The sequence below is a fragment of the Leucoraja erinacea genome, chromosome 18, assembly GCF_028641065.1.
Source record: "Leucoraja erinacea ecotype New England chromosome 18, Leri_hhj_1, whole genome shotgun sequence".
NCBI lineage: Eukaryota > Metazoa > Chordata > Chondrichthyes > Rajiformes > Rajidae > Leucoraja > Leucoraja erinaceus.
In genome coordinates, this window is record NC_073394.1 from 37,450,535 (window position 1) to 37,477,329 (window position 26,795).

General features: G+C 45.7%; 2 protein-coding genes across 4 annotated transcripts in view; both read left to right on the plus strand.

Moving 5' to 3' along the window:
* Window positions 1-26,795, plus strand: part of rps13 (ribosomal protein S13) — a 319,891-nt gene that overhangs the window by 158,548 nt on the left and 134,548 nt on the right. The window lies entirely within an intron of this gene.
* pik3c2a (phosphatidylinositol-4-phosphate 3-kinase, catalytic subunit type 2 alpha) overlaps window positions 1-26,795 on the plus strand; it is a 157,884-nt gene that overhangs the window by 26,298 nt on the left and 104,791 nt on the right. Inside the window, exon 1 of one of the 3 annotated variants that reach the window (XM_055649865.1) lies at window positions 3,434-4,662. The exons of 1 other annotated variant lie outside the window; for it this stretch is intronic. The gene's annotated coding sequence lies outside the window, so the exon portion shown is untranslated. One more of the 3 variants, XM_055649866.1, reaches the window with a different exon arrangement.

The window sequence follows — 26,795 nt, forward strand, 5'->3', positions numbered from 1 at the left end:
TATCAGCTGGGATTCACATGACCATCTGGCCCGGATACCATGTTCATTATGACTGAGGATGTTGTTTCTCTCCAGCTGTCCCATGATGTGTCGATAGATAACATGCTCTAATAGTTTACAACAAACTGAGGTGAGCGACACTGGCTGGTAATTTGTTGGGTCAGTTCTACTCCCTTTCTTAAATAAAGCAGTGATGTTGGCTTGCCTCCAATCATGAGGTAGTTCACCTGTCTGAACACTCTGGGAGAAGATGATTTGCAAAATGGGTGCCACTTGTTCAGCACACAATTTAAGTATTCTTGGAGAGATGCCATCTGGACCAGAGGCTTTGTTTGCATCAAGATTCTTAAGAAGTTTCATTATACCCTCAGTAATGATGGACAGATCAGAAATCCTTGGAGCCTGTGTAGGTCCTGATGAGGGGATGTTAGTGATGTCTTCTTTGGTGAAAGTAGACTGGTATTGTTTACTAAGTGCCTCTGCTTTTTCTTTGGGGGTGCTGACTAATTTGCCTTTAAATTGAAGGGCAACAATTCCACTCGAATCACGTCCCTTTTGCTTGATGAATGACCAAAACTTCTTAACATTGGTTTTAAGGGAGTCACAGACGGTGGTCGACAAGTGGAGTTGTTCAGCTTTGCGAATTTCTTTCTTAACCTGTTTACAAAGTTATTTATAACGAAGCCACTAACGAGAAGAACCCTCAGAATTGGCAGTATAGAAAGCTCTGTTCTTCTCCCTGATGAGCTGTGTTAAGGGCTTGTTCATCCAGGGCAGATTGCAGCGAGATCTTTTGTATTTTGATGGAACATTAGACTCCTGGGCTCGGTTGATGGCCTCTTTGAAACAACACCTGTTTTCTTCAACAAACTTGTCACCACGCACAGCTAGGAAGGCTTTGCAGAAGTTATCCATCTCCTTCTGGAGGTCGAGAACATTAGCTTTGTGCCAAAGATAGATCTTATGGCGTTCGGTCTTCAGAATATTTGGTCCTAGGAAGCTTCAACAGTCATTCTGAGATAATGTGATATGCCAGCTTTGGTTACTACAGGAGAAAAACAGCCGGGGTTTGTCCCCAGAAGCAAGTCAAGATTCAAGATTCAAGATTCAATTTAATTGTCATTTGGACCCCTTGAGGTCCAAACGAAATGCCGTTTCTGCAGCCATACATTACAAACAAATAGACCCAAGACACAACATAATTTACATAAACATCCTTCACATCGCTGTGATGGAAGGCCAAATAACTTATCTCTCCACTGCACTCCACCCCCCCCCCCCCCCCCCCCCAAATAACCCCCCCCCCCCCCCCCCCCCCCCCCCCCCCCCCGAGTCAGAGTCAAAGTCAAAGCCCCCGGCTGGCGATGGCGATTGTCCCGCGGCCATTAAAGCCATGCCGGGTGGTGTGAGGTCGCACACCGGGTCTTGGTGTTAGAGCCCCCGGCGGGCGCTCGCAGAGTCCCGCGGCCATTCCAAGCCGCGCGGGGCGGTGCTGTGAGGCCCCGCTCCAGGAGCTCTTCGACCCCGCAACTCGGGCGGGAGAAGTCGCCGTTGCGAGAGCCCTGAAAAGCGGTCTCCCTCCAGGGACCCGCGGGCTCCCGGTGCCACATCAAGAATATTCCTTACACTGTAGGATCTCGTCTGGTGGTTGTGGTTAGGCTCAAAAGCTAACTGTGTAAATGAGAAATCCAGAATCAAATCGAGCAACTCTGGAGAAAATTCCTGTGGGTGTACACACTGATGTTCAGGTTTTCTACACAGGTTGCCCCAATCAATGTCAGGAACATTGAAGTCTCCTCCTATCCATACTACTGGATTTTTGTTGAAATCTATCTTGGAAAGTGATTCACGGAGCATCTTAATAGGCTCAGATCCTTTACTGGGCGGGCGATAGAAACATCCAATATGGACTTGTTTGGAGTTAGCCATCTGTAAAGAAATCCATATTAACTCACAGTCAACATCCAAAAACTGAAGATGAGTGGTAATGAGGTAGTTTCTTACCGCGATGAAGACACCTCCAGCTCTTGTTCCAATTCTATCGTTCCTATGGATGGTGTAATTATCTGGAAAACGTTCACTGCTACCAATAATTGGATTCAGCCATGACTGCACCGATTATGATGTAGGGATCAGATGATTGGACCATTTTAGCAAAAGCTGCTTTTTTACCAAAAATGCTTTGGCAGTTCAAAATCATAAGTCGTATTCTACTCTGGGTAGATTTCGTTGGTGAAGTAGGTTTACTGGAACCTAAGGGAGACTTATCATGCTTCCTTCTGCGTGGAGAAGATGAGGCTAACGGGTTGCCAATAACTTTGCTGCTTGATGTCAATGAATCAGTACAGTAGTATCCGTGTGTACAATAGAGTCCCTGTGTACAATAGTGTATGTGTGGACAATGATGTCCATGTGTACAATAGTGTCCGTGTGGACAATAGTATCCCTGTGTACAATAGTGTCAATGTGTGCAATAGTGTCCATGTGTACAAGAGTATCCATGTGTACAACAGTGCCTGAGTGTACAAGTGTGTCCGTGTGTACAATAGTGTCCATGTCTGGATCTGAATCTGGATGTAGTACGCATGTGTTCATGTGTACAATATTGTCTGTGTGTACAATAGTGCCCGTGTGGACAATAGTGTCCATGTGTGCAATAGTGCCCGTTTGTTCAACAGTGTCCTTTTGTGTAATAGTGTCCATGTGTGTAATAGTATATGTGTAGAGTAGTGTCCGTGTGTACAATAGAGTCCACGTGTGCAAGTGTCCATGTGTACAGTAGTGTCCGTGTGTACAATAGAGTCTACATGTGCAAGTGTCCATGTGTATAATAGTGTCCGTGTGTACACTAGTGTCCGTATGTACAATAGTCCATGTGTACAGTGGTGTCCGTGTATCCAATAGTGTCCGTGTGTTCAATAGTGTCCGTGTGTACAATAGTGTCCGTGCGTGTCATAGTGTCCATCTATACAATTGTGCCCTTGTATACATTAGTGTCCATATGTGTAAGTGTTCATGTGTACAATAGTGTCCATGTCTGTACAATAGTGTCCACGTGTACAATAGTGCCCTTGTGTGCAACAGTGTCTATGTGTGAAATAGTGTCGGTGTGTAATAGTGTTGTGTGTAATAGTGTCAGTTTCTACAATAGTGTCCATATATACAATAGTGTCCATATGTACAATAGTGTCCGTGTGTGCAATAGTCTATGTGTGTACAATAGCGTCCTTGTGTACAATACTATCCGTGTGTGCAATATGCCCATGTGTACAATAGTGTCCATATGTACAATAGTATAGTTTAAAATGGCGGCGCCTCGCAGCAGCGGCCTCTGCAGTCCATCCATCTTTTTATTTTTGTCTTGTTGAGTGTATAGTTTGGTTGTAGTTTATATATTGTTTGTAGTTGTGTATATGTGGGGGGGAACTTTTAAATCTCTTCCGTGTACGGGGGACCCGAACTTTTCCCTGTCGGGTCTCCGTTGTCGTTGGGGGCCTAGCACCGTGGAACAGCCTCCAACCAGAACGACCTGGGGGCTCAAATTGCGGAGCCTGCGGACTCACCATCGTGGAACTGGCCGGCTTCAGTGCGTGGTGAGCTGTGGTGGTGCTCGGCCGTGACCCGACTTCGGAGCTCGGAGGCTCCAGCCGGTGGACGGTGACATCGGGAGCTCGTGGGTCCCTGGTGGGAGACCGCTTTTCGGAGCTCCCGCAACGGCAACTTCTCCCGCCCGAATTGTGGGGTTGAAAATGACCTGGAGCGGGGCCTTACAGCCCTTTAACGGCCGCGGGACTTGCCATCGCCCGCCGGGGGCTCCAACATCAAGACCCGGAGCAGGGCCTTACATCGCCTGCCGGGGGCTTTAACATCGGGAGAAGAATGGAAAACAGGGGAGAGACAATGACTTTGCCTTCCATCACAGTGAGGAGGAGATTCACTCTGATGGATGTTTGTGTAAATTGTGTTAATTGTGCGTCTTGTTAATTGTTTCTTCTTGTTGTATGACTGCAGAAACCAAATTTTGTTTGAACTTAATTTGAGGTTCAAATGACAATAAACAGTATTGTATTGTATATGTGTGTGCAATGGTGTTGATGTGTGTTATAGTATGTTTGTACAATAGTGTTCCTGTGTACGATAGTGTCCATGTGTGCAATATCGTCCGTGTGTAAATAGTGACCATGTGTACAACAGTGCCCGAATGTACATAGTGTCCATGTGTGCAACAGCGTCCCTGTGTACAATAGTGTCAGTGTGTGCAATTGTATCCATGTGTACAATAATGTCCGTGTGGACAATAGTGCCCGTGTGTATAATGGTGCCCATGTGAACAACGGTGTCCATGTGTACATTCGTGCCCGTGTGTACAACAGTGTCCACGTGACCAACAGTATCCATTTGACCCCTGTCTCAGCGTTCCATTGGAACCTCCCCCCATTGTTCTCTCGGAACGCTGGGTTGCTCTGGATTCCATCGCCCCTCTAACTGTTGCTGCAACTGCCCGCGTCCCCGTCCATGGCCCGGTGCGGGTGTTTAAAGGGGCTCTCTCTCCCCCCTCTCCTCTCCTTCCCTCCACCCAAACCTGGGCTTGTTGCCCGGAAGTGACGGCCCCCTTTTGTGGATACACTGGAAGATGGCGACTGGATACAGTGTAGCGCTGAGGTGAGAGAGTGAGTGTGTGAGCGAGAGAGAGGGAGAGTGTGTGAGTTGGTGTGTGAGAGAGAAGGAAAGAGAGAGAGAAAAAGTGTGTGTGAGAAAAAGAGAGAGACAGACATACATCGCTCCAGTGGCCCCGAGGGGGGACGGCTCCGCCGGTGAGCGTTAATAGACTTGCACGCCCGAGGTTTTGTGAAGCTGAGAGCGCTTTTATTTTAAGTTCGCTGCCTTGCTTGCTAATGTATGCTATCGTATGCGCTTCTGCAGTGGCGGAGCCAGTTAGAGTCAGCAGTTCAGAGCGCTAAAGAAAACAAACACTGGAAAGTGATTTGCACGAAGTGGCTCGGGGCTCTTCTAACGGGTTACTTTTTGTGGCCGTTTGGTCGGCGAGGAAACTTTTCTTTCGTGCTGAAGTCGCTTGTTTTTAAAAATATGTAAACCAGTTAAGTTTGTTTTAATTTATGACTGGCGTTGAGGGACTTTTCTCAGCTGGATTTTGCAGCGTATTTGAAATGGTATTTATTTTCTTGCTGTCAACACGGGAGAGGCTGTTTAAATATTTTTTCCCCAAATGTCACATTAACTTCGATGTCCCGGTCGAATTCCTCCTGTTTTGGTGTCTGCCCACAAATATGTTTTGCGTAATTTCAGGATGTTGGGAAAAATTGGCATGTTTCACCTGGCTTTAAAAAGTTAAATTATTAGTTTGCCTCCGGGTGGAGAGTTGTTTGTCAGTGGCCTTAGTATCATCTGATTATGGGATGATGTTCGGCTACTCTGAATCCAGTTCCAAGATGCATGCAGTTAAATCTACCTCTTTTACAGTGCCTGCCATAATGTTTGGGACAAAGACCCATCAATTATCTATTTGCTTCTGTACTCCACAAATTGACATTTGTAATAGAAAAAATCACATGTGGTTAAAGTGCACATTGTCAGATTTTATTAAGAGCCTTTTTTATACATTGTGGTTTTACCATGTAGAAATTACAGCTGTGTTTACACATAGTCCCCACATTTCAGGGCACCAAAATGTTTGGGACACATGGCTTCACAGGTCTTTGTAGTTGCCCACGTGTGTTTAATTGCCTCCTTAATGCAGGTATAAGAGAGCTCTCAGCACCTAGTCTTTCCTCCAGTCTTTTCATCACCATTGGGAACTTTTATTACTGTTTATCAACATGAGGACCAAAATTGTGCAAATGAAACAAGCCATTAAGAGACTAAGAAACAAGAATAAAACTGCTAAGACACATCAGCCAAAGCTTAGACCAGTGCTTCCCAACCTTTTTTTGACCATGCCCCACCTAATCACCTCTAAAATCCTGATGCCCCCCCCCCCATGTGGTGATATATAATTCTTATCATTTAAAAAGTGAACTTCTAAATCCAATTCAATAAATAAGGTTCTCCCATGACCTCGCGCGCTTCGTGCGACGTGCATGAAGAGCGATGGCGCGGTGATTATGTATTAACTACACAATAAATACCTTTTTTACCCCCAAAAAAATATTTACTCAAAATAACATCTGAAACATAAACTACATATGTTTACCTGATGGAAAATCCAAAAAAATTAAAATCGAAAATTTGGACCCAGACCTCCTCAGTCGCGCTCAATTGCCCCCCTTAAAAATCAAATTGCCCCCCTGTGGGGCGTACGCCCCACGTTGGGAACCACTGGCTTAGACTTACCAAAATTAACTGTTTATTAAGCACTGGTGAGCTTACTAATCGCAAAGGGACTGGCAGGCCAAGGAAGCTATTGACAGAAGAATTCTCTCTAATAAAGAAAAATCCCAAACAGGTAGACACCTCTCCACTCTTCTGTTGCGTCTGCCACTAGGCCTTTTTCTATGGGAAAAAGTCCTCACCACCCAGTGATGACCCCGTCTCCAATGGACCCCTCCTCTTGGACTCCATTGGATGCCATCCACCTTCTTTGGAACTTTTCATTTCCATCTGCCGGCGGGACATCAACCACCTCAACCTCTCCACTCCCCTTACTCACTCTAACCTTTCCCCCCTGAACGAACAGCCCTCCACTCACACTGCAGCAACCTCGACAACAAGGGAGGTGCCGTGGTAGTCTGGCGCGCTGACCTCTACCAGTCTGAGGCCAGGCGACAATTCTCAGACACCTCCTCCTACTTATCCTTGGACGATGACCCCACAGATGAGCACCAGGCCTTAATCTCAAGCACCATTACTGACCATCACTTCCGGCTCTGCCCTCTAAAACCTCCATCTTTATCATTCCCCAGCCCCGCACGGCCCAATTTTATCTTCTCCCCAAAATCCACAAACATAACTGTCCTGGCAGACCCATTGTTTCTGCTTGTTCATGTCCCACCAAATTAATTTCCACATACCTCGACTCCTTCCTTCCTCTCCCCCCACCCCACCCCACTGGTCCAATCCTACTACAAACCTACTGACTCCCATAGCTATCTTAACTACACTTCTTCCACCCTGCTTCCTGTAAAGACTCTATCCCCTACTCCCAGTTCCTCTGTCTACACCAAATCTGTGCTCAGAATGAGATTTTTTTCCAAACCAGGGCATCTGAGATGTCCGAATTCTTTAGGAAACGAGGGTTCCCCTCTTCCATTATAGATGAATTTCTCACTAGGGTCTCCTCGATATCCCACACCTCTGCTCTTGCTCCCCCTGCCCCCATTCAAAACAAGGACAGAGTCCCCCCCCCCCCCCTTGTCCTCGCCTTCCACCCCATCAGCCGTCGCTTACAACATATATTCCTCCAAAATTTTCGCCACCTCCAATGGGATCCCACTACTGGCCACGTCTTCCCATCTCCACCCCTTTCTGCTTTCCGCAGAGACCATTCCCTCTGAAATTCTCTGGTCAACTCGTCCCTTCCCACCCAAACCACCGCAGGTCTCAGGTACCGCAGGAGATGCAACACATGTCCCTTTACCTCCCACCTCGACTCCATCCAAGGACCCAAACAGTCTTTCCAGGTGAGGCAGAGGTTCACTTGCACCTCCTCCAACCTCATCTACTGTGTCCGCTGTTCTAGGTGTCAACTTCTCTACAGCGGCGAGACCAAGCGCAGGCTCGGCGATCATTTCTCTGAACTCCTCTGCTCAGTCCATCTTAACCTACCTGATCTCCCAGTGGCTCAGCACTTCAACTCCCCCTTCCATTCCGAATCTGACCTTTCTGTCCTGGGCCTCCTCCATGGCCAGAGTGAGGCCCAGCGCAAATTGGAGCAGCAGCATCTCGTATTTCGCTTGGGTAATTTACACCCCAGTGGTATGAACATTGACCTCCAACTTCAGATAGCCCTTGCTTTCCCTCTCCATCTGTCTCCACCTACATTCTATCTTTGTCCCGCCCCCTCCCCTGACATCAGTCTGAAGAAGGAAATTCATCTATAATGGAAGAGGGGAACCCTCGTTTCCTAATTCTTCCACACCTCAAAAATAAATTACCTGAAATAGAATTTCGTTAGCTGGAATTTGATGGTATTTCCCGGCCCTGTAAGCCTTCCCCAACGGCGTATGTACGACTGCCGCCACAACTGCTCACACACGGATACTGGGCCCACTGCACATGCGCAGGGAGACGGCGTCCCTACCTCCTCACCAGCACCATTTTCTATTGTGACGCGGCTGACGGGCCTCCCTCAACTGCGCAGGTGGTCGTAAATATACAGGTACGTACTTTTTCCCCCAAAATCATCCCGCGGCCCCTTCGTGTCTCCCCACGCGTGCGCAGTGGGCCCTTGTATCCGCGCGTGCGCAGTTGGGGCGGCAGTCGCATTTGCTTAGTTGGGGAAGACTTACTGGGCCGGAAAATTTCCCTAAAATTACCCAAAGACAATCAGAATTTGTCGAATTTCAGGTAATTTCCTTCAAAGTGGAAACACTGCCGAAATGTTGCCCATTCCTTCTCTCCAGAGATAATCTACCTCACCCGCTGAGTTACTCCAGCATTTTGTGTCGACCTTCGATTTAAACTAGGCTCTGCAGGTCTTTCCTACACAAAATCCCCAAACACCTGTCCGACAGATCAGAAACACTCTTCAGGAGTCGGGTGTGGATTTGTCAATGACCACTGTCCGCACAAGACTTCATGAGCAGACATCCAGTAGCTACACTGCAAGACGCAAACCACTGCTTAGCTGCAAAAATAGGATGGCCAGGTTACAGTTTGCCATGAAGTACTTAAAAGAGCAACCACAGTTCTGGAAAGAGGTCGTGGACAGTTGAGACGAAGATTAACTTGTATCAGAGTGATGGCAAGAGAAAAATATGGAGGGGAGAAGGAACTGCCCAAGATCCAAAGCATACCAACTCATCTGTGAAACACGAGGGTGGGAGTGTTATGGCCTGGGCATGTTTGGCTGCTGAAGGTACTGGCTCACTTATCTTCATTGATGATACAACTGCTGATGATAGTAGCATAATGAATTCTGAAGTGTATAGACACATCCTATCTGCTCAAGTTCAAACAAATGCCTCAAAACTCATTGGCCGGCGGTTCATTCTACAGCAAGACAATGATCCCAAACTAGGGTTCAAGAAGGGTTTCGGCCCGAAACGTTGCCTATTTCCTTCGCTCCATAGATGCTGCTGCACCCGCTGAGTTTCTCCAGCTTTTTTGTGTAACCTTCGATTCTCCAGCATCTGCAGTTCCCTCTTAAACAATGATCCCAAACAGATTGCTAAAGAAACAAAGGAGTTTTTCAAAGCTAAAAAATGGTCAATTCTTGAGTGGACAAGTTAATCACCCGATCTGAACTCAATTGAGCATGCCTTTTATATGCTGAAGAGAAAACTGAAGGGGACTAGCCTCTGAAACAAGCAAAGGCCAAAGATGGCTGCAATACAGGCCTGGCAGAACATCACCAGAGTAGACACCCAGCAACTGGTGATGTCCATGAATCGCAGACTTCAAGCAGTCATTGTATGCAAAGGATATGCAACAAAATGCTAAACATGACTACTTTCATTTACATGACATTGCTGTATCCTAAACATTATGGTGCCCTGAATTGGTGGGGACTATTTATAAACATTGCTGTAATTTCTACATGGTGAAACCAAAATGTATAAAAATGGCCTTTATTAAAATCTGACAATGCACTTGGACCACATGTGATTTTTTTATTTTTTTTCTATTACAAATCTCAAATTGTGGAGTACAAAGGGAAATAAATGTGTGTGTATGTATATATGTATGTGTGTGTGTATATATTTGTGTGTGTGTGTGTATATATGTATATGTATGTATGTACGCACACACATACAGTTATCGGTCTGAAGAAGGGTTTCGGCCTGAAACGTTGCCTGTTTCCTTCGCTCCATAGATGCTGCTTCACCCGCTGAGTTTCTCCAGCATTTTTGTGTACCTCCGATATATATATATGTGTACGTATAGATAGATATAGTTACGTATGTACATGTAACTACATGTATGTGTGCACATGTAACTGCAAATACTGGTTATACACTGAAGATAGACACAAAGTGCCGGAGTAACTTAGCGGGACAGGCAGCATCGCTGGAGGAAAGGACTAGGTGACGTTTCGACTTGAGACCTTTCTTGGTCTCGACCCGAAACGTCACCCATTTCTTATCTCCAGTGATACTGCCTGTCATTCTGTGCATATATGTATATGTGTGTACACATAACTGTGTGTGTGTGTGCGCGCGCGCGCATGTACTATGATGTTTTATGTGCTGTTATTTAGGAATTACTTTGTCTTAAATCCCGTCTGATGGCTATTGTAGAAGGGTTTGCTCTAATGGATTGGTGTAATGTGTCAAAGAGATACTGCCTGGTATCAAAATGTTTTAATGCAGAAACAAAGAACTCCAGGTTCATATTATACCAAAGTGCTGGAGTAACTTGGCAAGTCGGGCTGCATCTCGGGATAAAAAGGATGGGTGACTTTGTGGGTCAGGCACAGAGGTGGAGCCATGGGGGAAAGTGTTGCAGAACTGTCCGAGTGGAGGGGAACTTCTTCAAGGTAGCCACAGGTGTGCCTACCACAATGTTCTGATGGATTTGAGTTTCGAACAAGGGTTTTCTGTAAGCCTAAAATTACCATTGTTTTTGTTTAGAGAGTAAATGTTTAAAATATCACAGTGGTGAAATATTTAAAAGGTGTAAAATTAATTCTGTCTATAGAAGGATAACTACCCGATCCATGTTCTCCAGGGATGCTGCATGAACCACTGAGTTGCTCCTTCACTGTCCTTTTTAAAAATGCATTCACTTAGTAAGTCAGTCATGTCTTTAATTTTGCCAGTGAGAGATTAATGTCATTAAGATATTTCCGATACTAGAAATATCTAGTGCGGGGCTGCACGGTGGTACAGTGTTGGAGGTGCTGCCTTACAGCGCTTTCTGTGCCACAGACACGTGTTTGATCCTGACTACTGGTGCTGTCTATATGGAGTTTGTACGTTCTCCTCGTGACCGCGTGGGTTTTCTCCAGGATCTTCGGCTTCCTCCAGGTTTGTAGGTTAATTGGTTTGGTATAAATGTAAATTGTCCCTAGTGAGTGTGGGGTGGTGTTAGTGTGCGGGGATCGCTGGTCGGTGCGGACTCGGTGGGCCAACGGGCCTGTTCCCGTGCTGTATCTCTAAACTAAACTAGAAGCTGCTATTGACTGTGGCCATATACATTTCAGATCGGGGGATACATTTTACGTTGAGCTTGTCAACATTTGATGAGGGGAGGGGGGGGGGAGACGAGAATAAAAGGGTGCAGAATGCAAGATTATCTCAGCGGGCCAGGCAACACCTGTGGAGAACATGAATCGGCTCTGAAGAAGGGTCTCCGCCCGAAACGTCACCCATTCCGTCTCTCCATAGATGCTGCCAGACCCGCTAAGTTGCTCCAGCACTCTGAAACATCACCTATTCTCTTCTCCAGAGATGCTGCCTGACCCGCTGACTTACTCCAGCTTTTTATTGGCTATCTTCAGTTTAAACCAGCATCTGCAATTCCTTCCTACACATGGCTAGGTGATGTTTTGGGTCGAGACCCTGCTATGTTTTAGGAAGAAACCCGAGGTGATTACATTTGTTCTTGGGGTCATTCCGAGAATGTTATGCAAGTTTAGATTATTGTCACTTGCACCAAGGTACATTGAAAAGCTTTTTGTTGAGTGCTATCCAGTCAGCCTAAAGACTATACGTGATTGCATTCATGCCGTCTGCAGTGTATAGATACAGGATGAGGGGAATAATGTTTAAGAAATGCTGCTGATGGAGTCGTGGTTTAAAAGTGGGGTGATTTATATTGAGTGATTACAGATCCACTTCTGGGACCAGAATGCAGAGACTCAATCGTCTGACTCGGTCACCATCTTTGCTACACAGAATTGGGCCAATCAGTTTATGAGCGGTTTTGTTTAAACTGGTCTATTTTTATACTCTGGTCCATCCTGTACCTAATAAGATTTCTACCAATTTTAATCCATGAATCGTAATTTGTGTTTGTTTATTTTTCGCAAAGAGCTAATGGCAAAGGTCTATTGCAATTGCTCTTATCTAAGAGACTTCTTCCAACCTTCTGCTTTTTATTTTAGTTTTCTCAAACGTGGCTCTCCCGACCGGATGACATGCTTAAATATCTTTGCTTAAAATTGAATCTGCTATTCTAGACCTTTTAAACTCTCTTATTGTGCTGTCAAAACGTATGGCACTGACGATCCGCTGCAGATTTCTTGCGGTTATCTGTGAACTGTGGAAAGGAATGATGAAATTGGAGTACAATGCTACTTCATTTGAACATGTGCCAAGGTACAGTGAAATTCATTTTTGCATACAGTTCAGTACATATTGTAAATAAACACTCAGAAATATTTTGCATAAACTTCTCAGATACAGTACAAGTGTTCAGCAACAGTTCACTGAGACAGTATACAGGGCCGTGTGCGTAAGAAGGATGTGCAGATGCTAGTTTAAACTGAAGATAGACACAAAAAGCTGCAGTAACTCAGTGGGACAGGCAGCATCTCTGGAGAGAAGGAATGTGTGACGTTTCGGGTCAAGACCATTTTTCAGACTGGACTGCCAGTTTTGATGCCGTTTTCCAGTCCCAGTTTGTAAGTGCAGGGTTCTTGACCTGCCGTGAAGGTCCGTTGCAGGGTCGACCTGGCCAAGTGTAACGATTGGTGTCCTCCACCGCTCCTCCACTGCAGGCTGTGTCTGGTCCCTACCGCTGATTGCCGTATTCAGAGTTTGGGGTGGAGGTGTAGGGAAACACTGTCCCCCTCTGTGAGATTCCCATGCCCACCTGCCCGCTTGGAGTCAGTGTGAAAGGACATCGACCTTAAACGTTAACTCTGTGTTTCTCCTTAGCGATGCTGCCCAAACTTCAGCGGGTCAGGCAACTGCTTGTCTTGCATTGTCCTGAACGCCAGTGGGTTTGAGAAAGTTACATGGTTGAGTTGCAATGAGATTCTAGCCTGTGTCGTGGAGGATGGCTCTGGCCCTGTGGGTTTTCTCCTGGTTTCCTCCCACACTCCAAAGACATGTTGGTTTGTGGGCTAATTGACTTGGTAAAATTTGTAAGTTGCCTTGGTGTGTGAAGGATAGTGTTGGTGTGCGGGGGTCACTGGACAACATGGACACAGTGGGCCGAATGGCCTGTTTTTGCCCTCTATCTCCAAACTAAACTAACAAGATCAGATATGCCATACCTGGATAAAATCAGATCAAAGTATAATAGGTAGAGTAATGGGGAAAATACAGAGTGCAGAATATGGTTCTCAGCATTGTGGCGCATCAGAGTCAAAGTCCAGTCTGCAATGGAATAGAGGTGCATTGGTACCCAAGCTCATGAAAGGACCATTCAGAAGCCAGATAACTGAGGAAGAAGCTGTTCCTGAGTCTGGTGGTGCGTATGTTCCAGCTTCTGCAGTACTGCATTAGTTAGCACACATCCTCCAGCTGTGCCACTGTGCTGCCCATTTAAAACTCTTCAGCCAAATGCTTTAACATAAGAACTTGCCACTAAGCTCCAAGGTCTTTGTGTAAGAAGGAAATACAGATGCCGTTTTAAACTGAAGATAGACTAAAAAGCTGGAGTAACTCAGCAGGACAGGCACCATCTCTGGAGTGAAGGAATGGGTGACCTTTTGGGTCGAGACCCTTCTTCAGACTGAGTCTTGCATGGTTGGCATTGAGAGGAGTTCTCAAAGTTAGATCCTCCGTGTGTGTGGTCAGTGCCACTTGTGACGCACACACGGCCCTCAAGACAATTGGAAGGAGGATGAGACGAGAGTCCAACACTGTGTGCCCTGCACATGCAAAGAGAGGTTAGAAAACGATGCACTTTGTGTTTTGCTGAAGATTCCAGCATTTGCCATCTCTTGTATCTCACTTTCTTAAATCTTCCTCTGTTGTTACTTCCTTTCCTCTCTCCACATTCCTTTGTCCATTTTCTTTTCTTGCATCTCTTTCTTAAGACATCAGAGATACAGGGTGGAAACAGGCACTCCGGCCCACCGAGTCCACACCGACCAGCGATCCCTGTACACCTGCACTATCCTACACACACGAGGGACAATTTGTAATTTTACTGAAGCCAATTAACCAACAAATCTGTACGTCTTTGGAATGTGGGAGGAAACTGGAGCACCCAGAGAAAACCCACGATGTACAAACTCCGTACAGACAGGACCCATAGTCTGGATCGAACCGGGGTCTCTGGCACTGAGGCAGCAGCTCTGCCACTGAACCACCCTCTTGTTCTTCTTCCTCGTCAGTACTGATCATGCCATCTGATCCATGCGTGCTGTGAACACTGAGTAATGGGTTCTGCGTTCCATAACATCAGGCGTCGCCTCCTGTTTCCTCTTTAACACACGATGTGGTAATGCAACTTCTCTCTTTAGTGAACGCGTTAATTTTTAACTTCTCCAGGTACAATCGTTTCCTCTCCTCACGATGTGTTTCCTTATAGAACTGACTGAGCATCTAATTTTAAGCTATGCACCCCACGCTATATCCTCTCTCATTCCTGGGCCACCTCTCCCTCCCCTTCCCTCTCCTCCCCATCCCAACCTCTGCACTACCACTACTCCTGCTATCCCCCAGTCACCCTGCTCCTTTCCCCTCTGTACACTCATCTCCCATCGTCAATCTCCTTGATTCCCCTCAATGAAACAGGCAATGTATTCACCACCCTCTGACTAAAGGGTGGTGAATACATCTGTGGCAGTGCCCTGGGATGGTTCAGGTCCTATCTGGCGGGCAGAACCATGTGTGTTAGCCTTGCTAGGTTTGAATCCTCTTCCGCTCCCCTGTCATATGGGGTTCCACAGGGTTCGATTCTGGGGCCCCTGCTTTTCTCGCTGTACATACTTCCTCTGGGTTCCATCCTTAGAAAGCATGGCATCTCTTTCCACTGTTATGCAGATGATACCCAGCTTTATTTGCCGCTGAGGGGGGGAAGACGCCTTTTCTGTAAAATCGCTTCTGTCTTGTCTTGATGACATTAAGTCCTGGTTGGCCCTAAACATTCTTGGATTTAATGAAAAAATGACAGAGGTGATTTTATTTGATCCCAATGGCTGCCATGAACCTCCATTTGTTGATTTAGGTCCATTGTCAAGGTACGTGAAGCCAACAGTTGTGAACCTGGGTTTTAGGATGGACAGTGACTTTAAATTAGATCGCCAAATATGCGCGGTGGTTAAGTCCAGCTTCTTTCACCTAAGGAAGCTGGCGAAGGTGAAGCCCATTCTCGAGCGGCAGCATTTTGAGACAGTAATCCATGCCTTTATTACATCTAGGCTGGATTACTGTAACGCACTCTATTTTGGTGTTGCTCGTTCTTCACTGGCTCGTCTCCAGTTGGTTCAGAATGCTGCTGCTCGCCTTTTAACAGGGACTCGAAAGAGGGAGCACATATCGCCAATTCTGGCCTCCCTACACTGGCTCCCGGTGCACTTTCGAGTTCATTTTAAGATACTGTTATTTGTTTTTAAATCTCTGAATGGGCTCGCCCCGCCTTACCTCTCTGAGCTGCTCCACCCATACGCTCCTGCCCGGTCCCTCAGGTCAGCTGGTCAGCTGCTCCTGGAGGTACCGAGGTCTAGTCGGAGGCTCAGAGGGGATAGAGCCTTCTCTGTTGCTGCTCCGGCACTCTGGAACACCCTGCCGCTGCACATCAGACAGGCCCCCTCACTGTCCATCTTCAAATCCAGTGTTAAAACACATTTGTACTCCCTGGCTTTTGACCATGCCTGAGGCGTTGCTTCTGTTTGTGGTGTTTTTGATGTTTCTTTATTTTACATGTCTTTTCCTACTATTTCTTTCGATTGTTATTTTCGGTGTGTATTAACTTTTTTGTCAATGATTAGTGATGTACAGCACTTTGTTGCAGCTATGTTTGTTTTTAAAGTGCTCTATAAATAAAATTATTATGTATTTATTAAAGAACTTCCTTCTCATCACCTTTCTGAAGATGGGTCCTTTAGAAGGTGCCGGAGCCTTAGATTCATCAGCTCCAGGTTCAATAGCAGCTTCTTCCCATCGGGTTCTTGAAGCACCCTGCACAACCCCACCCGCAACCCTACCTCAACCAAGTCAGCCTTGCCAAGCCACATTGCCCTTGACACAACCATGGTCGATGTATGTAGTCTGGAGTTTGCACTATCATGGTCTAGTTTACACCGAACAACTGATTAATTTATTGTCTAGCTGCTGTTGTGTCTAATATGACTGTTCAGCTGCAGCAAGTAAGAATTTTATTTTTGCAGTTCACATCCAGTCCATAATAAATACATACTTCCACAATAGTTATTTGTTAGAAAAGCTTTGGATGCCAGAGGAGGTTATTCTCTGGGTTTTCATTATTGGTATGGTTTTATTATTGTCATGTGCACCAAGACACAGTGGAAAACTATATACTTGCATGCTATCCATTTGAAACCGATAATAGAATGAGTACAATCAAACCACACACAAATATATCAGAGAGTGGCAGGACAGGGCGGCAGCGCAGCGGTAGAGTTACTACCTGACAGCGCCAGAGACCTGTGATCAATCCTGACTACGGGTGCTGTCTGTACAGATTTTGCACGTTTTCCCCATGGCCTGCATGGGTTTTACAGGTTGTTCCAGTTTCCTCCCACATTCCAAAGATGTGCAGATTTGTAGGTTAATTGGCTTCAGTAAAGATTGTAAATTGTCCGTCATGTGTAGAATAATGTTTGGTGTGACAGCTTGTCGACGTGGACTCCATGGGCTGAAGGGTCTGTTTCCACCCTGTATCTCTCAACTACACTAAGACAAATCCCAGAGTGCAGAATATATCGTCGTAACATTGCATCGTTCTGATCAAAAGTCCAAGGTGTGCAATGTGAGAGTTTGAAAGATTGGGGCTGCACCCTAGTTTGCGGGAAGACCCATAAAACAGGTGAGGGGATTTAAGGGCAATGACATTGACTGCTTTTTTGAGCACAAGACTAGTGGTTAAAATGTTAGTTATTTACTTCACTAGACAATGCAGTTTAAATGTGTAGAAGGAAGTGCAGATGCTGGTTTATCCCAAAGATAGACACAAGATGCTGGAGTAGCTCTGGAGAAAAAGGATGGGTGAGGTTTCGGGTCGGGGCCCTTCTTTAGTCTGAAGAAGGCTTCTGACCCGAAACGTCACCCATCCTTTTTATCCAGAGTTACCGCCTGACCATGGATCCGAAATGCTGAGTTACTCCAGCATTCTGTGTCTATAATACAGTTTAACTCCTATTTCGCCCTTCTGCAAGTTTTGTTCTTAGTTTCTTCTGCCAGACATTGGTATTAATTTAAGATGATAGAAGCTTTTAATTGCTAATTGCCTGTGTCCCATGAGTGCTGTAGCAGTGTGTGTAAAATAAGAAGATTGGGTTGCAAGTGGCTGGAAGCATTCACTCTGGTCCAGTGCCTAATCAATGAGTTGAGGAGAATGGGATTGGTGTCAGATTACATTAACTTGAGCAAGATCTATCTTGTTTAGTTTTCGGCCAGAAAGTGCTGAAGTAACTTGGCATTTCTGATCCATGGTCAGGCGGCATCTCTGGATAAAAAGGTCAGGCAGCATCGCTGGAAAACGTGGATGGGTGACATTTCAGATTGCGACCCTTTTTCAGAACCAAGGCGTCAGCTATTCATGTTTTCCAGAAATGCTGTCTGATCCTTTTGTTTAAACCTGCATATGCAGATTCTCATTTCCAAATTAGTGTTTGTCCTGTTTGCTGCCCCACTGATAAATGGAAACCGTATAGAAGTTAAAGGGGGTGATTGGTGTCGAGTTGATGCCACAGAATTTTGATGGGGTGGAATCCATATTTTTGTGGTTTCCTCTTGTAAGATAAACACTTAACTTGTTTGCTAAAATAGCTTGAACTAAATCACAGAAGCAAAGAAGAAACTGCCTTGCATTAATAGAAGTGGACTGTAATTATACAAGAATAGAACGTACATCAAGGGAGAAACTGAGACGTGGTTCTCCGGTCTTTGGTTGCATTACCAATCTCTTTTTCACTATTATGGTTACTATTTATTTTTCTGTTTTCTATGCATGGCGTTGTCTCTGCAGGCCTGCTGAACTGCAGCAAGTGGGAATTTCATTATTGTGTTGTTGCTACATATGAATATTAAACACCCTTGACTTTTAGTTTGTACTGGATAGAGTTTAGATAAACTTTTGATAAGTTATTGCTGAACTGTAACAGATTTTGTTCCCACTTCCAAACTGTGTTCCTGGGAAATGACTTTCTTTACGCTGTACTTTGTTACATATTCTTGTAGTAACTGTTCTGTACTTAAGGGCACAGTGCTGGAGGAACTCAATGGATCGGACAGCGTCTGTGGAGAGAATGGACAGGCGCCGTTTCAGGTCGGGACCCTTCTTTAGACCTCGGGAAGAAGAGTCTTGACCCGAAGCGTCACATTTCTTCTCCAGAGATGCTTGCTACCTCTCCCGCTGAATTACTCCAGCATTGTCTATTCCTTCAGACTGTTCTTAATTTTTTTTAATTGCTATTTATTTTGTAACGAAAACTGAACGGACACTGGTTGAGAAACGTTTTTTTGTTTCCTCTGAGTATGCGAATACTCAGGAAATGACAATAAAGATTTACAATTACAATTACAATTACAATTTATGCGGGTTCCCTTTGAGTACAAAAGGAAAAGGCTTCATGATCTTGCTGTTCAAACAACCGCATTCCTTTTTTTTTAATGTTTATTGATCTGCGTGTGCTTCAACTTGTGCAGTTCAACTTGTCCTCAAATTTGAGTTTGCAGTGACTCCTACTTTCAAAATGAGAGGAAAAATATTTAAGAGGGGCCTCGGGGTCAACCTTTTCATTCAGAGGGTCATCTGTGTCAGGAATGAGCTACCAGAGGAAGCTGTCAAGGCAGATACAATTATAATTTTGAAATGGCATTTGAATCTATATAAAGGAAGGGCTTAAAGTGCTGGAGTGACTCTGCAAGTCAGGAAACATCTCTGGAGAACATGGGCAGGTGATGTGTTGGAAGGAACTGCAGATGCTGGTTTACATCAAAGATGGACATAAAATGCTGGAGGAACTCAGCGGGTCAGAGGCAGCACAGGCAGAAAAAGGCACCCGAGAAAGGGACCACATCACCTCGATTCTGGCTTCTCTCCACTGGCTCCCTGTGCGGTTCTGTATAAATTTCAAGATCCTTCTTTATGTTTACAAAGCCCTTAACGGTCTTGCCCCCACCTACATCAAAAGTCTACTTACCCACCACACCACCTCCAGGTCCCTCAGGTCGGCCGACTTGGGGTTACTGAACATCCTGCGGTCTAGGCATAAGCTCGGGCGCCCGCGCCTTTGTAGTTGCAGCTCCTAGACTGTGGAACAGCATCCCTCTTCCCATCAGAACTACCCCCTCCATCGACTCTTTTAAATCGAGACTTTAAACTCATCTTTACTCTCAAGCCTTTCTTGACTTCCTCTGTGGGAGGGCTATATGTATGTATGTACTTAATCTATGAACCAATGTTGTATAACGTTTGTACCTCCACCAATGTAAAGCACTTTGGTCAACGAGAGTTGTTTTTTTAAATGTGCCATAGAAAAAAAAAGTGACGATCTCTGGAGAAAAGGAATGGGTAACCTTTCGGGTTGAGACCCTTCTTCAGACAGAGTCGGGGGAGGGAAACGAGAAATGTACAGATAACAAAAGAATGATCGGTATGAAAAGAACAAATCGAGGCAGGCAGGGGTGATCAAGGAAAGATGGAGCCCACAATGGTCCATTGTTGGCTGTGGAAGCGGTGATAACGAGGGGGTACGAACAGTGAAACTAAGCAGGACGACAGTGAAACTAGTTGGAGGACCAGGGTGGGGGAGCGATGGAGAGAGAGGGTTACTTAAAATTAGAGAAATCAGTATTTGTGCTTTGGGTCAAGACTCTACAATTCCCCCCTCTTAAACTTATGTTTTCTGGTTCTTGAGTCGTCTATTGGAGAACTGTGATCAGGTGCCAAGTCTCCACAGATCTGATGATGAATTAAAGTGCCGGAGACAGGAGGAACATGGATTGGTGACAACTCGAGTCTGAACCCTTCTCACTGGGACATTGCCAGGCCTAGCTATAACTTGGTACTTTTTTTGTCCCTCAGATTAAGAACAGTAATAAAGCTTTTTAGCAAATTTAACCAAAAGCAATCTCCTGCTAATAATATAAAAATATTCCAGATGTTGATCTTGTAGATGTGTGCAAAATCATGAGGGGATTAGATAGGGTGAATGCATGGAGTCTTTCACCCAGGGTAGAGGAATCAAAAACATGAGGACATAGGCTCTTAAACTGAGATATAAGATTTAACTGTTGGGTCCCATGTTCACACGGGAGGGCTGGTCCCCCGACGCAATATTCCATATCTCCACCAATTCCAATATTGGTGGCCAGTGGGGGGGCTTTTTGGAGCACTGGTATAGGTTCTTGGGGTTGCAGCTCAGTCCCTCAAGCCTGATCTGCTGGCAGCTCACTCACAGCTGGTGGGCTGGCAGTTCTCATGGCTAATCCTTGAAATTCCATTTCAAGCAGGGTGCAAGGCCACCAAATTCAAGTGCAGTTTCATTCCATTTCAAGCAGGGTGCAAGGCCACCAAATTCAAATGCAGCTTCATACCATTTCATGCAGGGTGAAACCACCATAAAACCACACAAAACACCAAACTCGCAATTCAGTTGACATTCAGTGTGTTCAGTCGCTTCACAGCTCAGACAGTCGTGACCTCTCCCTCCCCCATCATGCAGAGACTGAGCCACACCCGCACTTCCAGGTTTTAGAACCCCCTCCCCGTCCCACTAGAAAAGGTGTGGCCTTCATGGCGTGATTGACAGGAGAGAGATTCTCAACATTCTTTAAACACTAACAACACTTTTATTTTTCATTGATGGGAAGAATTCTCTGCACCTGCTCAGCGGAGGGTGACTAAGAGGGCCAAAAATCACAGCTGTAAGTGGTAGCATTTTATCCAAAATTGATATACAGTGCAAACAGGAAATAAGTGCATTTGCAGTAGTGCCTTTTAACTTCAAGCCGAAGCACCCAAGCCGCCATTTGCAGTAAGTAGTGCCTTTCAACTTCAAGCCAAAGCACCCATGCGGTAAGTAGTGCCTTTCAACTTCAACCAAAGCACCCAAGCTGCCATTTGCAGTAAGTGGTGCCTTTCAACCAAGCCAAAGCACCCATGCAGTAAGTAGTGTCTTTCAACTTCAAGCCAAAGCACCCAAGCCGCCATTTGCCAAAAGAGGTCAAGATCAGACTTTTAGTAATATAGATGGGAACCTGAGGGGCAACTAGATAAATTCTGATTTAAAATAGTGCAAGGGTCTCCAATGAGGTAGGTGAGAGGTCGGGGCTGCTCTCTAGTTGATGATAGGATGGGTCAGTTGCCTGATAACTGCTGGGACAGTAACTGTCCCTGAATCTGGAGGTGTGCAATTGTAACTCCTGCCTGATGGGAGAGAGGAAAAGAGGGAGTGGCTGGGGTGAGACTGGTGATTTTGGGGTTAAGATGCATTTGTTAAGAGCAGCCGTGGAAAATGTTAGCATTGATGCTGTTGAAGTGTTTCAACTATGTTGAGCTGACTAACTCCCAATCCCTGTTCCAACAGTTTCTGTGTCAGAAACGTTGCATTGTATGTAGTGCTTGTTCCCCTGTGAACTATAAAGAGCCTTTTCCACACTGCTGTTGGAAGCTGCAGCATGCGACAAATCCTGCCGTGCCCAAGGAGGTGGACTGCTGGTACCATGGTGATCTCGTCGTTCGCAGATGTCTCTCGCTGGTTTTCTTGTTGCCTGGAAGCAGAACCGGCTTTAGATTCTACAACAGTATCTGCAGCCAACTGCTGCAAAGTTCCCACAGTGAATGCTTTCTTAGAGTGCTTTAGATAAATGTCTTTTCAGTCCTCTGGCAACGCCTGTGCAGTTTTTATTCAGCTTTGCATCTTGTCAAGTTACTGAGTGCCAGCACTTGTCTTGGTTTCTGATGGTTAATCGAGGACCAGAGGACATAGGATTAAGGTGAGGGGAAAGATTTAATAGGAACCTGAGGGACAATGTTTTTGCTCGGAGGGTGGTGGGTCTGTATGGAGTTTGCATATTCTCCCTGTGACCGAGTGGGTTTTTTCCGGGTGCTCTGGTTTCCTCCCACATCCCATACAGAACGTGTGGGTTTGCAGGTTATTAGGCTTCCGAAAATTGTCATTAGTGTGTAGGATAGAACTAGTGTGCGGGTATCGCTGTTCAGCGCACAATCAGTGGGCCAAAGGGCATGTTCCGGCACTGTATCTATAAACTAAACTAAATTATATGGAGCGAACTGCCAGAGGAGGGTAGTTGAGACAGAAAATATAACAACATTTAAAAGACATTAGGACAGGTTCATGGATAGGAAAGGCTTAGATCGATATGTGCCTAACGCAGGCAGGTGAGACTAGCATAGATGGAGCGTCGAGGTCAGCATGGGCCCATTTCCATGCTCTATGTCTGTCTCTAAGCCTTGTGGGCGATCATGATCAACATTGTACGTGTCGGTACCTGCAGAATTGTGCATTGTCCCTTGCTTCCTTGGATCCTCAGAAGGATTGTAGCATTAATCATATGTCTGACACATCGTTCTTGTAAAAGCTGAGTCAGACCCTTTAAAAAGACAAACAATTGGAACGATGCTAAAAATCATTCGACAAAGACCCATGGGCAAAGATTGCAAAGAGCGGCACTGTGCACAGTGGGAGAGTTACTGCCTCACAGTGCCAGGGACCCGGGTTGTACGCATTGTCTGTACAGAGTCTCAACTAAGCCAACAGGCATTGTTTGTTTTCCGGAAGGGTTTTTTTTAACTGAAATATTTTGCCTTTTTTCCCACTTTTAACTTGGAAACTAATTGTCAAACGTCTGAAATAAAAGTAGAAGAAGTAAATTCAGGAGGTTAGTTAGCTGCGGATGGAACTCGTGCCTCAAGGCAAAAAAAGCCGAAAGTGGTGGAGATGGGAAGATGTGGCCAGTAGTGGGATCCCGTTAGCAGTTAACTCCAATTAGCACTGGGCCTCACTCTGACAATGGAGGAGGTTCCAGGACAGAAAGGTGAATTGGGAATGGGAGCAGGAGTTGGTGCTGGGCCACCGGGGAGATCAGGTAGGTTGAAACAGACTGGACGGTGGTGTTCAGCGAAATGATTGCCGATCCTGCACTTGGTCTCGTCGATGTAGAGAAGTTGACACCTGGAACAGTGGATACAGTAGCTGAGGTTCGAGGAGGTGCAAGTGAACGTTTGCCTCACCTGGAAAGACTGTTTGGGTCCTTGGATGGAGTCGAGGGGGGAGGTAAAGGGACAGGTGTTGGCATCCCCTGTGGTTGCAGAGGAAAGTACCTGGGGAGGGGGTGGTTTGTGTGGGAAAGGACAAGTTGAGCAGGGAATTTCGGAGGGAACGGCCTCTGCGGAAAGCTGAAAGGGGTGGAGATGGGAAGATGTGGCCAGTAGTGGGATCCCGTTGGAGGTGGCAAAAATGTTGGAGAATTGTATGCTGTATGGGGAGGCTGATGGGGTGGAAGTTGAGGACAAGGGGGACGCTGTCAGTGTTACAAATTGGGGGGGGGGGGGGGGGGGGGGGGGGGGGGATATCGAGGAGACCCTAGTGAGAGCCTTATATACAATGGTATTGTCTTGCATCAGTTCCATAGAGAGTCAAATGTCCACAATGGGGTAGAGAAGAGGTGAGTCGTACCCTAGTTTATGGAAGAGCCGATCAGAAGCCTGATAACAGATGGGAGGAAGCTGTTCCTGAGTCTGGTGGTGCACACTTTTAAGCTTCTATGCCTAATATGTGTACCCATGTCCTCCAGAGATGTTGCCTGACCACTGAGTTACTCCAGCATTTTGTGTATTTTTTGTAAACAAGCATCTGCAGTTCCTTATCTGCATTTTACTACTATCTCACCTGTTTTTTTTTCCCATTGGTGTCACATTTTCATGGATCGCAAAGAACGGAATTCTGAAAGCGACTTGTGCATTTCATCAATACCGTTGGAATGATGTTCAACGTATCAACCATCAAAGGCAAAATACATATTGCTGGACCAACTCAATGGGTCAGGCAGCACCTGTGGAGGGAATGGACAGATAACCTTTCAGGTCAGGACCCTTCTTCGGCCACTCTTCAGTCTGAAGATGATCCTTGACGCAAAGCATTTATTCATTCCTTCCACCAATGCTGCCCGTCCTGCTGAGCTACTCCAGCACTTTTGTCTTTTGCTGAAAATTGTAGCATCTGACATTCATCTCAACAGTAGCAAAGTTGCAGGTTGAAACTGAAGAGCATGAATGAAATTACATTCTTTCGCGAACTGTTCATAAGTTATAGTAGCAGAATTAGGTCATTCGGCCCATCGAGTCTACTCTGTCATTCAATCATAGCTGATCTATCTTTCCCTCTCAACCCCATTCTCCTGCCTCCTCCCCATTTGCTTTCGCAAATATTATTTGAGTTGGTGTCATTGACGTATTGTGGTAGTTACTGACTAAAATATAAAGCAGAACAATATTTTTAGTTGAATTGCATGAATCAATGGTTTTGCTGATCCCGGTGGAGTTTAGTCCACAATCAACTTGAGCAGCTTTTCTCTGGAAATTGTGCTACTTGAATGCCTCGTAGCTAGAGCAGGCGCACGCGAGTACTGATCATGGCTCTGCAAGACAAAGTGGCTGCCACAATTATTTTCACATCCTTTTGAACCTTGCAGCGGTCTGGGTCTATTTTTAGGCTGGAACCACAGGGACCCAGTAGAGGTGGAAACAGGGCTCAATGTGCATCGATCGCATGCTCTGAACAACAATACATTTCTTTTTCTCCTCCAGAGTTTCATTGTACAAGAGTTACTAAAAATATACAGAGTACCTGGACTGTAGCATTATTCAAGCAACTCATTTGTACTTGAGCAAAAAAAAAAGTAAGGACATTTTTAAGGCAGAGATAGATAGATTCTTTATTAGTACAAATGTCAGGGGTTATGGGGGGGAAAGCAGGAGAATGGGATTGGGAGGAAAATATAGATCGGCCATGATTTGATGGTGGAGTAGACGTGATGGGCCAAATGGCCTAATTCTGCTCCTATCACGAATGAACGTGCTGGAGGAACGTGTTCTAGTTCTTGAATATTGGTTCTGCTTCGTCATCCTAATCACCTCCAACATTGTCTTTCATTCTTTAATGAGGATCATTAAATCTAACCCCTATCAGATCTTGCACAAACTGTGCTGATATGACTTCCTACGTAAGGTTGCTTTGTAGTACTCGTGTTAACTTCATTGGAATGCAGTATTTCATTGCTGCCATTTCACTGAGAACTAACCCTCCCACTGACTCCACAGATGGCGTGTTTGGGATGTGGAAGGAAACCGGATCAATAGACAGTAGGTGCAGGAGTAGGCCATTCGGCTCTTGGAGCCAGCACCGCCATTCACTGTGATCATGGTTGATCATCCACAATCAGTACCCCGTTCCTGCCTTCTCCCCATATCCCCTGACTCCGCTATCTTTGAGAGTGCTATCTAACTCTCCCTTGAAAGCATCCAGAGAACCGGCCTCTACTGCCTCCTGAGGCAGAGAATTCCACAGATTCACAACTCTCTGGGTGAAAAGAGGAAACTGGTGCAGTCACAGGGAGAACGTACAAACTCCCCACAGACAGCACCCATGGTCAGGATTTAACTCGCATCCCTGGCACTGAGGCAGCAGCTCTACCTGCTGCGCCACTGTGCAGTCCTTATGAGTGGTGTTGTATAACGAGAAAAAAATCTACTCCAATGGGGCAAAATTCTATGAAAGTCGGAGTCATACAACACGGAAACAGGTCTTTCCACCCACCTCATCCATGCCAACCAAGGTGCTTCACCCACACCATTCCCACTGGCGTGTGGTCAGCCGGCTATATGCTGTTGCTTGCTTCCTGCATCTTTTCAATTTATCTGATCCAGAGCTGTCCCTGATCCATCGCTCCCATTTCATACCATGGCTGATGTCAGTGGATCCTGGACTCAGTATTCTTCTGTTCCTACAGTAATCACCTCCTTGTGCATCTAGAATCCATCTATCATAGTTCAAGTTCAAGTTCAACTTCAAATGTATTTGTCATGGAGCCATCCAGCACGGAAAAAGGCCCATGCCGGCCAAGATGCCCCTTCTCCACTGATCCTCCATTGACCCAAATCCCTCTAAACCTGTCATATCTCTATCTCTGTCCTAAAAACATTTAAAGACCCAGTCTCTACCTCGCTTTGACAAGGAGTTTCAAAGACATACAATTCTCTAAAAGAATAAAGCAGCAGGTTTATTTGGTTGTTTTAAACAGTGATCTCAACATTTTTAATAACTTTGAACTTGAAGGATACAGGATGACACTGGAAATGTGGTGTCTCTTGTGTACTGCATGAATGTCATCTGTTCTGTGGGTGTGATTGTCCCAATGTATACTGAACTTCACTGTAGAGTACCACCAGATCCACCACCCATTTCCCAGCAACTGGTGGTGCGGCACATCCTCTAATCCGGACAAAAATGATGAGAGCGCACTTGAAATACTCCCCACCACAGCGGTTGATGGGGCTCACCAGGACTTCTG